The 14,230-nt window shown below is 54.6% G+C and overlaps 1 protein-coding gene across 1 annotated transcript in view; it reads right to left on the bottom strand.

The window, feature by feature from the left end:
- LOC140219093 (uncharacterized) overlaps positions 1 to 14,230 on the bottom strand; it is a 111,530-nt gene that overhangs the window by 69,918 nt on the left and 27,382 nt on the right. The window lies entirely within an intron of this gene.

Genomic DNA, 14,230 nt, shown 5'->3' with positions numbered 1-14,230 from the left:
GTTGTTTTTTGCACCGCCGTGGTTACATACGGCAAGACCGCGTCCCTCGGCTTGTGCTCGACGTCGATGTACATTGCTAGCATGTCGGCGAGGGTCTTCTTCAGGCGCTCCGTGAAACCATTCGTCTACGGATGGTAGGCAGTTGTCCTCCTGTGGCTTGTCTGCCTGTACTGCAGAATGGCTTGGATGAGGTCTGCTGTAAAAGCCGTTCCTCTGTCGGTAATGAGGACTTCTGGGGCACCATGTCGCAGCAGGATGTTCTCGACGAAAAATTTCGCCACTTCGGCTGCGCTGCCTTTTGGTAGAGCTTTAGTTTCAGCAAAGCGGGTGAGAAAGTCCCTCGCCACGACGATACACTTATTCCCGGATGTTGACATCGGAAACGGTACCAACAAATCCATCTCAATCTGCTGGAATGGTCGGCGAGGAGGTTCGATCATCTGTCGTAATCCTGCTGGCCTTGTCGGTGGTGTCTTGCGTCGCTGACAGTCTCGGCATGTCATGACGTAACGGGTGACGTCGGCGGTCAGGCGCAGCCAGTAATAGCTTTCCTGTATTCTCGACAGCGTCCGGGAGAATCCGAGGTGCCCAGCGGTTAGATCATCGTGTAGGGAGTGCAGTATTTCTGGACGCAGCGCTGACGGTACAACAAAAAGGTAGCTGGAGCGGACTGGTGAGAAGTTCTTCTTCACGAGCAGGCTGTTTTGTAGCGTGAACGAAGAGAACCCGCGCTTAAATGCCCTAGGGACAACGTCGGTGTTCCCTTCCAAATACTCGACGAGGCCTTTTAGCTCCGGGTCTGCTCGTTGCTGTTTAGTGGTCTTCCGAGCTTATTATCCCAAGGAAGGCGTCGTCGTCCTCGTCGTCTTGCGGCGGGGGATCGATGGGAGCGCGTGATAAGCAGTCGGCGTCGGAGTGTTTTCTTCCGGACTTGTATATTACCGTGACGTCATATTCTTGCAGTCTGAGGCTCCACCGCGCCAGCCGTCCTGAAGGGTTCTTTAAGTTCGCTAGCCAACACAACGCCTGATGGTCGCTGACGACTTTGAATGGCCTGCCATAGAGGTAAGGGCGGAATTTATCTGTAGTACAAATGATGGCGAGGCATTCCTTTTCAGTCGTAGAATAATTGCTTTGCGCTTTTGACAGCGACCGGCTAGCATACGATATCACCCGTTCAAGTCCTTCTTTCCTCTGGACAAGGACGGCACCGAGACCCAGGCTACTGGCGTCAGTGTGGATATCGGTATCGGCGTCCTCGTCGAAGTGTGCAAGTGCCGGCGGCGACTGCATGCGTTGTTTGAGTTCTTGAAATGCTTCGGCCTGCGGCGTTTCCCACTTGAACTCGACATCACATTTGGCAAGATGTGTAGGCGGCTCCGCGATGCGTGAAAACTTCTTGTCAAAGTGCCTATAGTAGGCACACATGCCAAGGAATCTGCGCACTGCCTTCTTGTCGGTTGGGTGCGGGAACTTTGCGATGGCTGCTGTCTCCTGTGGGTCGGGGCGTACTCCTGATTGGCTGATGACGTGGCCTAGGAACAAAAGCTCATCGTAAGCGAAGCGGCACTTTTCTGGCTTCAGAGTGAGCCCTGATGACTTGATGGTCTCTAACACTGTCGCAAGCCGCCTAAGGTGATCATCGAAATTTCCGGCGAAAACAACATCATCCAAATAAACAAGACACGTCTGCCACTTCAATCCTGCTAACACCGTGTTCATGACGCGCTGGAACGTTGCCGGCGCCGAGCACAGTCCGAATGGCATGGCCTTGAACTCGTAGAGGCCGTCTGGCGTGATGAAGGCGGTCTTTTCGCGATCTCTCTCGTCGACTTCTATTTGCCAGTAGCCAGACTTGAGGTCCATCGAGGAGAAGTATTTAGCGTTGCAGAGCCGATCCAATGCGTCGTCTATCTGTGGAAGGGGGTACACATCCTTCTTCGTGATCTTGTTCAGTCGACGATAATCGATGCAGAAGCGTATGGTTCCGTTCTTTTTCTTCACCAGGACTACAGGAGAGGCCCACGGGTTTTTCTATGGCTGGATGATGTCGTCGCGCAGCATTTCGTCGACTTGTTGCGTAATAGCTTCACATTCTCGCGTCGAAACTCGGTAAGGGCTCTGGCGGAGTGGTCGAGCGCACTCTTCGGTTATTATGCGATGCTTTGCAACTGGTGTTTGTAGAATCCTCGATGACGTCGAAAAGCAGTCTTTGTATCGTTGGAGAAGACTTCTGATCGGTTGCTGCTTACTCATAGGAAGACTTGGATTCACGTCGATGTCTGATTCGGGGACTATGCTCATCGGGGTAGATGCGGCAGAATCCGAGAGGACAAAGGCATTGCTGGTTTCCCCAATTTCCTCCTTGTATGCGATTGTCGTGCCCTTGTTGATGTGCTTGAACTCTTGACTGAAGTTGGTTAGCATAACTTCCACTTGCCCTCCGTGAAGTCGAGCGATCCCTCTTGCGACGCAAATTTCACGGTCGAGCGGTAGTTGTTGGTCGCCCTCGATGACGCCTTCTACGTCAGCGGGTGTTTCGGTGCCGACGAAAATAAAAATGCTGGAGCGCGGCGGGATGCTCCCTTGATCTTCGAGCACACTCAAGGCGTGGTGACTACGAAAGCTCTCCGGCGGTATCGCTTGATATTGCGACAGCGTTATCGATTTCGACTTCAGGTCGATGACTGCGCCATGTTGATTCAGGAAGTCCATGCCGAGAATGACGTCTCGTGAACACTGTTGGAGGATAACGAAGGTGGCAGGGTAAGTCCGGTCATGAACGGTAATTCTTGCCGTGCAGATCCCAGTCGGTGTAATGAGGTGTCCTCCAGCGGTGCGAATTTCAGGGCCTTCCCATGCAGTCTTAACTTTCCTCAACTGGGCGGCGATGGGTACACTCATGACGGAGTAATCGGCTCCTGTGTCTACTAAGGCGGTGACTGCGTGGCCGTCGAGAAGCACGTCGAGGTCGGTGGTTCTTTGTCTTGCGTTACAGTTAGGTCTTGGCGTCAGATCACGGCTGCGTCGTGTTGAACTGAAGCTGGAACGTCGAGTCGTCAGATCGTCTTTCGTCGTCGTATTCTTTCGCTTCCAGACTTCGTCGGGACGGCAGCGTGTAGTTATATCCTCGAGGTAGTTTCTTCGGCGTGTTCGTCGGCGTCGGAGGATCTTCGTCAGTTCGACGAACAGCAACCGCGCCTCCATCGGTTGCTGCTTTTATTTTTCCGGATATGGGCTGACGGACTGGCGCGGGCTGGGCCAGTGTATGGTCGGTGCTGCGGCGACAGGTAGCGGCCTGGTGACGGCGAATGGGAAGGTCTTCGAGGGCTCGACTGAGTGGCGGCGAGGTAGGTAGTCGGCGATATCGCGAGGTCATTCGCCAATCTGTGGCCGCGGCGCGGTAACGGCGAAACCTCGCAGTCCCATCTCCCGGTATGGGCATCGGCGGTACACATGGCCGGCTTCTCCGCAGTGGTAGCAGAGCGGGTGGTGGTCGGGGGCGCGCCAAACGTCTGTCTTCCTTGGAATGCCGTGGGGGTTGACGGGTTGGCGTGCTGGCGGCGGGGAGGGGGGGTGGAGGACGACGGAACTGAGTCGTAACTGGGCCCGGCCGTGGCGCGGAGGGAGAACGTGACGGCGGGCTACAGCGGCGTAGCTTTCGGCTGAGGCTGCTGCGATTCAGGTGCTACTCCGAGTTGTTGGAGCTCCTGACGCACGGCGTCGGCAATCGAAGTCACTTGAGTCTGTGATGACGGGAACAGCTTCTGTAGGTCTTCCCGCACGACCGCTCGGATAGTCTCGCGCAGGTCGTCGGTGGCCAGTGACTGAACTCCCGCGTAGCTTGTCGAGTTCCGACGGCGGTCGCATTGCCGGTTTCGCATCTCGAGTGTCTTCTCGATGCTGGTGGCCTCGCAAAGGAACTCGTGGGCGGTCTTTGGTGGGCTTCGTACCATTCCGGCTAAAAGTTGTGTGTGTGTGCGTGTGCGCGTGCGCGTGTGCGTGTGCGTGCGCGTGCGCGTGTGCGTGCGCGTGCGCGTGTGCGTGTCCGTGCGCGTGCGTGTCCGTGCGCGTGTGCGTGCGCGTGCGCGTGTGCGTGTCCGTGCGCGTGCGTGTCCGTGCGCGTGCGTGTGCGTGCGCGTGCGCGTGCGTGCGCGTGCGTGCGCGTGCGTGCGCGTGCGCGTGCGTGTGCGCGCGCGTGCGCGTGCGCGAGCGCGGGTGCGTGCGTGCGTGCGCGCGCGTGCGTGCGGGCGTGCGTGCGGGCGGGCGTGCGGGCGGGCGTGCGGGCGGGCGTGCGGGCGGGCGTGCGGGCGGGCGTGCGGGCGGGCGTGCGGGCGGGCGGGCGTGCGGGCGTGCGGGCGTGCGTGCGTGCGGGCGTGCGGGCGTGCGTGCGTGCGGGCGGGCGGGCGTGCGTGCGGGCGGGCGTGCGTGCGTGCGGGCGGGCGTGCGTGCGGGCGTGCGGGCGTGCGGGCGGGCGTGCGGGCGGGCGTGCGGGCGTGCGGGCGTGCGGGCGTGCGGGCGTGCGGACGTGCGGGCGTGCGGGCGTGCGGACGTGCGGGCGTGCGGGCGCGTGCGGGCGTGCGGGCGTGCGGGCGCGTGCGGGCGTGCGGGCGCGTGCGGGCGTGCGGGCGCGTGCGTGCGGGCGTGCGGGCGCGTGCGTGCGGGCGTGCGGGCGCGTGCGTGCGGGCGTGCGGGCGCGTGCGTGCGGGCGTGCGGGCGCGTGCGTGCGGGCGTGCGGGCGCGTGCGTGCGTGCGTGCGGGCGCGTGCGTGCGTGCGGGCGCGTGCGTGCGTGCGGGCGCGTGCGTGCGTGCGTGCGTGCGTGCGGGCGCGTGCGTGCGTGCGCGTGCGCGTGCGTGCGTGCGCGTGCGGGCGTGCGCGTGCGGGCGTGTGCGTGCGGGCGTGTGCGTGCGTGCGGGCGTGCGGGCGTGCGTGCGGGCGTGCGGGCGTGCGGGCGTGCGGGCGTGCGTGCGGGCGTGCGGGCGTGCGGGCGTGCGGGCGTGCGTGCGCGTGCGTGCGTGCGGGCGTGCGGGCGTGCGGGCGTGCGTGCGGGCGCGTGCGTGCGTGCGGGCGTGCGTGCGGGCGTGCGGGCGTGCGTGCGGGCGTGCGGGCGTGCGGGCGTGCGGGCGTGCGTGCGGGCGTGTACGGGCGTGCGGGCGTGCGTGCGGGCGTGTGCGGGCGTGCGGGCGTGCGTGTGCGGGCGTGCGTGCGTGCGTGCGTGCGGGTGCGTGCGTGCGTGCGTGCGGGCGCGTGCGTGCGTGCGTGCGGGCGCGTGCGTGCGTGCGGGCGTGTGCGTGCGCGTGCGTGTGCGTGCGCGTGCGTGTGCGTGCGTGTGCGTGCGCGTGCGCGCGCGCGTGCGCGTGCGCGGGTGCGTGCGCGTGCGCGTGCGCGGGTGCGTGCGCGTGCGCGTGCGTGCGTGCGCGTGCGTGCGTGCGTGCGTGTGCGGGCGTGCGTGCGTGCGGGCGCGTGCGTGCGTGCGGGCGCGTGCGTGCGTGCGGGCGCGTGCGTGCGTGCGTGCGTGCGGGCGTGCGGGCGTGCGGGCGCGTGCGTGCGGGCGTGCGTGCGTGCGTGCGGGCGCGTGCGTGCGTGCGTGCGGGCGCGTGCGTGCGCGTGCGTGCGTGCGTGCGCGTGCGCGTGCGTGCGTGCGCGTGCGGGCGTGCGTGCGCGTGCGCGTGCGGGCGTGCGCGTGCGGGCGTGTGCGTACGTGCGGGCGTGCGGGCGTGCGTGCGTGCGGGCGCGTGCGTGCGTGCGTGCGTGCGTGCGGGCGTGCGGGCGTGCGGGCGTGCGGGCGCGTGCGTGCGTGCGTGCGGGCGCGTGCGTGCGTGCGGGCGTGTGCGTGCGTGCGGGCGTGTGCGTGCGTGCGTGTGTGCGTGCGTGCGTGTGTGCGTGCGTGCGTGTGTGGACACTTATTGTGCCGTTCATCATCTGTATATTAACATTATCATGTATGTGCCCTTCTTTTTCATCGTGCGGGTAGTCGCATCATCATAGTCGACCGTGCCGAGGGTCCTTCGCCGCGTCCTCCGGCTCACTAAAGGTCAGCCCTTACTGGGACGTCAATAGTGGTGGAGGTGCTTCTTGGTGCTCCGTCCTCTGCACGACTGGGATACTCCTTCGAGCTTCCTTGAGCTCGCCGATTTCGCCGATTGTCCGTCCGAATGCCGCAAGACGAGCATCCTGGCACTTCTACTGTAACCATCTCGACGCTGCAAGCCGCACCTTCTCTGATCATCAGTGCCCACCAGCGGGATCGCCATCTGTTCGCTGGTCTTCGTGATGAAGATGTTGAGGACTGGCTGGACGATTACCAGCACGTAAGCTTTGCTAATCGGTCAATGACCTACTCAAGCTCCGCCATCTCTCATTCTATCTGACGGGTGCGCCGAAGACGTGGTTTTTCAACCATAAGATTGATTTCTCTTATTGGACCACCTTCAAACGGCCGCTTCGACAAGCATTTGGAACGCTGGCGGTTCGCTCCGCCCTTGCGAAGAAAACTCTTGATGCTCGTAAAAAACACTCCGGCGAGTCCTACATATTGTACATAGAGGATGTGCTTGCATTCTGTTGCCCTGTCACTGATGCTATGGCTTAGTCGCACAGGGTACGTCATATTCTTAAAGGAATTGGGACTGTGGCCTTCAACGCGCTTGCCGTGAGGAACCATGCTACCGTCGCTGACATCGTCTTGACGTGCCAGCGCTCCGATGAACTTGAGTCCATACGCTTGCTGCCGGACTGCGGACACCGTTCTACGGCGGAATCTGACCTGCATGTAATAATTGGGGCGATTATCCCCAAAGGACTTCAATCACTTGGCTTTTCATTTCCGTTGGTCCTTCCTCTTCAGCTTTCTGGTGCAGCGTTGCGCGATGTGATGAAGGAGGAGCTCACGTCCATGACTTACTCTTCGCATGTTGACTCTCCTGCTCCTCGCCCCCTACTAACATTACGCCCAGGTTGCTACCGCGCCTCCAACCGGCGTCCATTCAACGTTATCTCTACCCACATACGCGTAAGTTGGTGTCGCACCTCGGGCCAATATTCTCTCATTACCACTTGATCCTTCATTGCCCCATCTGATCGCACTATCTCCTAGCGTACCAGCGGCCCCTACTACCCGCCGTGGCGACCATCTCGTCCTACATGCTATTATGTGCTTATCGCGGCCACATATCACGGTTTTGCGCAAGCGTCTGCAAGATGAGCGTCGCGGGTACGAATTGAGTGAACGCGATGCGTATTCTGGTGGGGGCACTACTCAAAACCAGCGTTACTTGTCCCCTCCGCGGCGTTCCACAACTCCGCCCGCAACAACCGAGACACCGAATGGTTACCGCAGCACCAGGCGCCGCTCATCTTCGCCCTTCCACCGCTCCTCATCTCCGGTCCAGCATGCCATGTTCACCTCTGGCCGTTGCTCGGAGAACTAAGTAATGCTGTTTTCGGAGGAAAAACTGCAATTACCGACAGGATTACAATTGCTCCAGTGCGCCCTTGTAATATGATGTCTCTGTTCGTTGAGGGTCTGCAAGTTGAAGCTTTGGTGGACACTGGTGCCACTTTATCTGTTAGGCATGCTGATTTGTTTAAGTGTCTCAGGAAGGTTACATAGTCTTACTAAGGACCACTGCTGGTTGCAGCTCAAGGAGACTCCATCCGCCCTTCCGCATCTTTATGGTGCGTCTAATGATCGACTGCATTATCCACCACATACAGTTTCCAGTGATGTCGCCATGCCCCCACTAGCTCATTTTAGCATGGGATTTCCTTGCCTCTGCTTCTTCTTATATATGTTGTAGGCAACGTGTCATACATATGACCGACTCCGATTATTCGCTTGGCAATGAAAAGTGCAAGCCGCTTCATCTGCTTGCTGCAGGGGATACCGAGATACCTCCTGGCTGTCAGGATCACGCCATCACGCCCGGCGTCATCGACCATGGAGATGCGTCAGTGTCACCTTCTGCGCGTTGTTTCTCAAAAGGAATAGCCGTTGTACCAGGCCTAGCTAGATCTGACAATGGGTCTGCGCTTCTTGCCGCAAAGAAGACAACACCCGAGAAAATTATCCCTCCTAAAAACGCCATTTTGGCTTGCGTTGTTGATTCCGAGCCTCTCTGTGTCTTCTCCTGAAGGTGGCTCCCCCTGAAATAACTTATGATGGACATTGTCCCTCTACCTCCTTTCTTGCAGCCGTAATCATCCACAACTTGACCCCTTCGCAGACGCAACAGCTACTTAGTCTGTTTAAGAGGTATGAAACTTCACTCGACGCCCATTCTTCGACATTGGGTCAGACTTCCGTCACAACACATCGCATTCAGACATACGGCAGATCCATCGTACGTAGGTGTCTAGCCGAGCGCGAAATTGAGGAAAACGTCGCCGACATGCTGCAACATGAGATAATCCGCCCCTCTGCTAGCCCTTGGTCGTCTCCCATCGTTTTGGTCCGAAAGAAAGATGGCTTAGTGTGATTTTGTGCTGATTACCAAGCTCTCAACAAGATTACGCGCAAGGATATATACCCTGCGCCTGGCATTGACAAAGACCTCGATTCTCCGAAAGGTGCGGGGTACTTTTCCAGCCTCGATCTGCGTTCAGATCACTGGCAAATCCGAATGCGCGAAGACGACAAAGAATATGCGCCGTTTGCAACCCCAGATGGCCTTTACGAGTTCAACGTCATGCCATTCGGCCGCTGCAATCCTCCCACATCCTCTGAGCGCATGATTCACATTGTTCGGTGTGGCCTGAAGTGTTAAACTTGCTTGTGTTATCGTGCGAATTGCGATGAAAATGCGCCCCACAATGAACGCTCACCGCGGCAAGCTAGGCCGTGCAGCTAAACGTAAGGTTAAGCTTCTATGTTCCTACTCCTCCAGCAGTATATGTTATGTCTAGGAGCCCGTTAGCGCTGTCGTGTAATAATTAATAACGGGCGAAACTGCACAAAAATCACGGACGAAGGTGATCCTTACTTTTGGCGCTGCTTGGACAATTGCACATACCTTGGTACGTTCCCGCTGTCTGTCCACTTCATCTTTTTTTTTTTTTTTGTGCGTGCGTTGCGATGCTTCGCGGATATTACTCTCTTGTGTAACCAGTAGTCCAATCTTCTGTGTTGGTCTATTTCACTCACTTTGAAGTCTGGATACAGCGGCCGATGCACGTGTAAAGCCATCGCTGACAGCGAGTTCGAGCAAGCTGCGACATTGGCGCTCGCTGGCGATGCAAGGCAATGTCGGCGAACGCCAACGTCGATGCTTTGTATCGTTGATGCGCATCATTGGCAATTGTCTCTGAAAATGTCAAAGCAATTCCAAGGTACGTCAGGTGGCTCTCATTCTTCCCGGTAGTATTTTCGCTGGTAATATTTCTATTCTAGTAAAATGGTACGCGTATCTTTATCTGAAGTTTTTTTTTTTTCGTGTTACTTAACAGCTCTCGAATTATTCAATCTGCTCCAAACAGTGCGACCCACGTTGAAATATATTCTGGTGTAGAGAGTGATAAGTCTGTGTATACCTCTCCCCATAAGTCACGGACAAACCATTTCATGCGCCAAACCATATATGTGTAAACACTATGGGAATGTTCGTTGTAGCGTTAGTATGTGTATAGGTTGCCTGGTAGGTAAGAAAAGATGAGCTGTATCGTACAAAGTGACCACCTATTGATGAAGTTCGCCATCGGAGGTACTTCCATTTGCATTTACCTGCATATAGATGTTCCTCGGACGTTTTAATAATATATTTATCGAAGGTCGAAATGAGCATATCGCTGCGTAAGTTCTGGCTCATTACTGCGTATCCCGAAATATTTTGTTTGTTCCTGTGTATGGTACTTTGTCTAATTGCCTTTCATTTACACACTCTTTTAGCGTCCCCTCTGAAAGTATTTCCCAACCACGACAGCGACGGACATTCACAATAAATGTAAAAAAATGCAATGTTTTATAGTTCTCCTAGTATGCTACTGAATCTGACATATTAAGTGACTGTGCGCTATATGAGCTCGTTGCTGATGCCGTTCCAAATGTAACAAGGGTCGCTCAATGGCCTTTTATTAAAAATGACAAGCAACCCCTGCTCAGAGTATCCCGCAGGATTCATCCGTATAGAGGCGTGTGACTTTTCTGTGGGTGAGTTCCGCAGCCTCAGCTACATCAAACTCATGAAATTAAAATATTCTTTGCTTTTCTTAATGGCCGTGCTACAGGTCATAGTGACAGTTGATATGCTTTCGATGTTATGACATAGCACGTTACCTGGTCAAAATTCTTAATGAAGCAATGCGAAATTTCTTAACTAAGCGGTACAACTCCTCCAAGTCTCGGGGAGCTGCTTTGGTAACTATCGGTAGTTGCGGCCATTCTCGTGGTTTTATGTGCTTCTGTTAGCGCTAACATGGCTATTCGCTTTACGGATTCTTCCTTTTTCTTTAGAATTGTTCCCCCATAACCACGCCACTAAAGTGGTTCAGTTAAGAATATTCATGGAAGTAATACTTGTCTGCATATAATTATGAAAGTTAATGCATTGATTCGAACGTGAGATTTATCGAGAAATATAATTTTGAGGGAAAATATGTTTTTTATTATTCTTGAATACTGGATGTCATGGAGTAAGGCAGGGAAATACAAACTTACCTATAGTGTTGGGCTGCTAAGCCCGAGGTCGCGGGATCGAATCCCGGGCACGGCAGCCACATTTCGATGTTGGCGAAATGCAAGAACACCTGTGTACTTGGATTTAGGTGCACGTTCAAGGACCCCAGGTGGTCCAAAGTATTCCTAAGTTCTACACTATGGCGTGCTTCATATTGGGACCGTGGTTATGGCACGTAAAACACCATGGTTTATTTTTGTACACTTTCCTATGAGTTTCTTTTTGTTTATAAAATACATTACCTGCGAGTGCCTTGGGCGGGCTACTTCTGATGGGTGGACTTTCAATCCGAAATATTGGAATGCGCACTCTTTTATCGTTTTTCCAAGGGCCACGTTTTAATTCCTAAGAGGTTAAGGTTATCGCTCAGCGCAAGATGTGCATGCATGATTGCGCATGCGCATGCATGAATGGAGGGGCGCCCTCAAACGTTACCGCTGTTTCTATCTGTTGTGTATATTCTCGCTGAACCATGTGTGATTATATTGTATGTGCGACGCGAATAGTGTTGTACGTACTTTCTAGAAGGCAAACGAGCACCAGCGGTAACCCCAGAACCTTTAAGGAGTCAATAAAAAGCCGATGCACTTGACCGGGATAGCAAATTTTCGACAATCTCCGACTGTGCCCGCCGCTATCGTTGTACTTTGAATCTACCTTGCTTTTAGGGGCACAAGTTCGGCCAACAATGACTTAGTTTTGTGACACATAGTCCTTGTTGCCATGATCTTCACCCTACCTACTACGTGTAATATCACAAAAGTATTTTTGGAAGCTAATTACAATCTCGCCTTTATCGCCCACTCAACCGCCATCTGCAGTTTCCTTTGCGTGTTTTCCTTCATCGATCTGTAATCAGCGTAGGCTTGAACAAGAACTCCAGGTCGCAAACAAAGCTAACGAGCTAGATGTAAAAATATAATCAGGAGAACTGGTTTTAATGAAAACCTCTGGAGACCTGCAGTTGTTATGGCCTATTAAAGCTCACATGCTCTCTCTTTGTAGGTCACTTGGTATTCCTTTTTGGTGCAACGTATTAGGCCAAGTATGTTGGTTTAACGACCGTGTCAGCCAAGGTTACCAAAACCCATTAGTGGGCTAGTTGGTTGGAATTTCTGATATCACAACGCTGTGTGCGTTAAATTGTTCTCTGTCCTCGTCCATTCCCGCTCTACTTTGTTATTATGAGTCTTCAGCGAAAGTCCAGGACTGCCGGTGTCCATACTGAATCATAGGTCTGCTTAAAGTAAATCGCTGGGATCTGAGCGCCTTGTTACCTTCTAAGGGCCATCTAAGCTCATGCAACACCATGACTGCTCTTCTCCCGTGCCTCAACCAGAATAATTCTTGCCCAATACATTAATATGCTGCAAAACACAATTTTATGTCTTAGTGAAACCACTTGCAGCCAATATTAAAGCATGTTTAAATCAATATTTTGACCAACCCACTTGAGCCTGGCTAGTGCCCTAATAATTTGTTGGCGGCACGACTATCGCATACAGAGGCGGTGACGAAGAAGACGGCTTACGTACACATAGCGAGAGAATACAACACGCTGGCGCGCTTCACCTGAGCGGCCACGGTAGCGCCACTCTCGAGATCAAGCGGCACCATGGCTTGGTGACCTAAATAAACTGTGGCTGCAGCGGCTACCTGTTCGCGCCACCTCCCACAAGTTGGTGATACCGAACGATCTAGCCCAGCCCTCGTCGCGTCAATGCACAGACTCCACCGTGGCCAGAGTGACGGGGCCTCACGCAGTCTCGCATACGTCCATCGGTTGCAGGGTGCCCGGGGCTTCTGCGTCAACACGCCGGGTATCATGTTCATCCAGCTGGACAGCCACTCCGGCTTCCATACCCCGGCCCCAACTTCTACGAGGACTGCGGGCAGCCGCCCTTGCTCACTATGCCACCTCGAGCGCTCAGTCACAACAGCTCTCGCCATTTGAACCGCCGCGCCATTAAGCGGAGGTGCAGCGGTGGCGTAGAGGTAGAACACCCGCCTCGCGTGCAAGAGGTCCGTGGTTCGAATCCCGGTGCCGCGCAATTTTCCACCGGATTAAAAAAAAATCAGCGTGTTGATAAAATTGCATAAACAGGCCTGGAGTGTGGCCTGATCCCGGTGACCAAAACCGGTAACGCACTCCCTCACCAGAGCAGGATTGGCCACCCTGGTGCAGTACTTGGCCACAACCTCCTATATAAACACAACAATCAAACCCCGGCCCTCAGTCCCCAGCAGCTCCGAAGCAACTGACCACGGCGGCGGTCAGACCTGCGACGCTGCAGAGGGTGCTAAGAATCCAGGCCGCCATTGGAATATGAACCTGGCAACGTTTAACGCTAGAACGTTATCTAGTGAGGCGAGTCTAGCAGTGCTATTGGAAGAATTAGAGGGCAGTAAATGGGATATAATAGGGCTCAGTGAAGTTAGGAGGCCAAAAGAAGCATATACAGTGCTCAGAAGCGGGCACATCCTGTGCTACCGGGGCTTAGCGGAGAGACCAGAACTAGGAGTCGGATTCCTGATTAATAAGAATATAGCTGGTAACATACAGGAATTCTATAGCATTAACGAGAGGGTGGCACGTCTTGTTCTGAAACTTAATAAGAGGTACAAAATGAAGGTTGTACAGGTCTACGCTCCTACATCCAGTCATGATGACCAGGAAGTCGAAAGCTTCTATGAAGACGTGGAATCGGCGATGGGTAGAGTGAAAACAAAATACACTATACTGATGGGCGATTTCAATGCCAAGGTAGGCAAGAAGCAGGCTGGAGACAAGGCAGTGGGGGAATACGGCATAGGCACTAGAAATAGCAGGGGAGAGTTATTAGTAGAGTTTGCGGAACAGAATAACATGCGGATAATGAATACCTTCTTCCGCAAGCGGGATAGCCGAAAGTGGACGTGGAGGAGCCCGAACGGCTAGACTAGAAATGAAATAGACTTCATACTCTGCGCTAACCCTGGCATCATACAAGATGTGGACGTGCTCGGTAAGGTGCGCTGCAGTGACCACAGGATGGTAAGAACTCGAATTAGCCTAGACTTGAGGAGGGAACGGAAGAAACTGGTACATAAGAAGCCGATCAATGAGTTAGCGGTAAGAGGGAAAATAGAGGAATTCCAGATCAAGCTACAGAACAGGTATTCGGCTTTGACTCAGGAAGAGGACCTTAGTGTTGAAGCAATAAACGACAATCTTGTGGACATCATTAAGGAGTGTGCAATAGAAGTCGGCGGTAACTCTGTTAGACAGGATACCAGTAAGCTATCGCAGGAGACGAAAGATCTGATGAAGAAACGCCAATGTATGAAAGCCTCTAACCCTACAGCTAGAATAGAACTGGCAGAACTTTCGAAGTTAATCAACAAGCGTAAGACAGCTGACATAAGGAAGTATAATATGGATAGAATTGAACAAGCTCTCAGGAACGGAGGAAGCCTAAAAGCAGAGAAGAAGAAACTAGGAATTGGCAAGAATCAGATGTATGCGTTAAGAGACAAAGCCGGCAATATCATTACTAATATGGATGAGATAGTTCAAGTG

The sequence above is a fragment of the Dermacentor andersoni genome, chromosome 6, assembly GCF_023375885.2.
Source record: "Dermacentor andersoni chromosome 6, qqDerAnde1_hic_scaffold, whole genome shotgun sequence".
NCBI classification, from domain to species: Eukaryota; Metazoa; Arthropoda; class Arachnida; order Ixodida; family Ixodidae; genus Dermacentor; species Dermacentor andersoni.
Note: the sequence above shows the minus strand (reverse complement) of the source record. Positions and strands in the feature narration are given on the sequence as shown.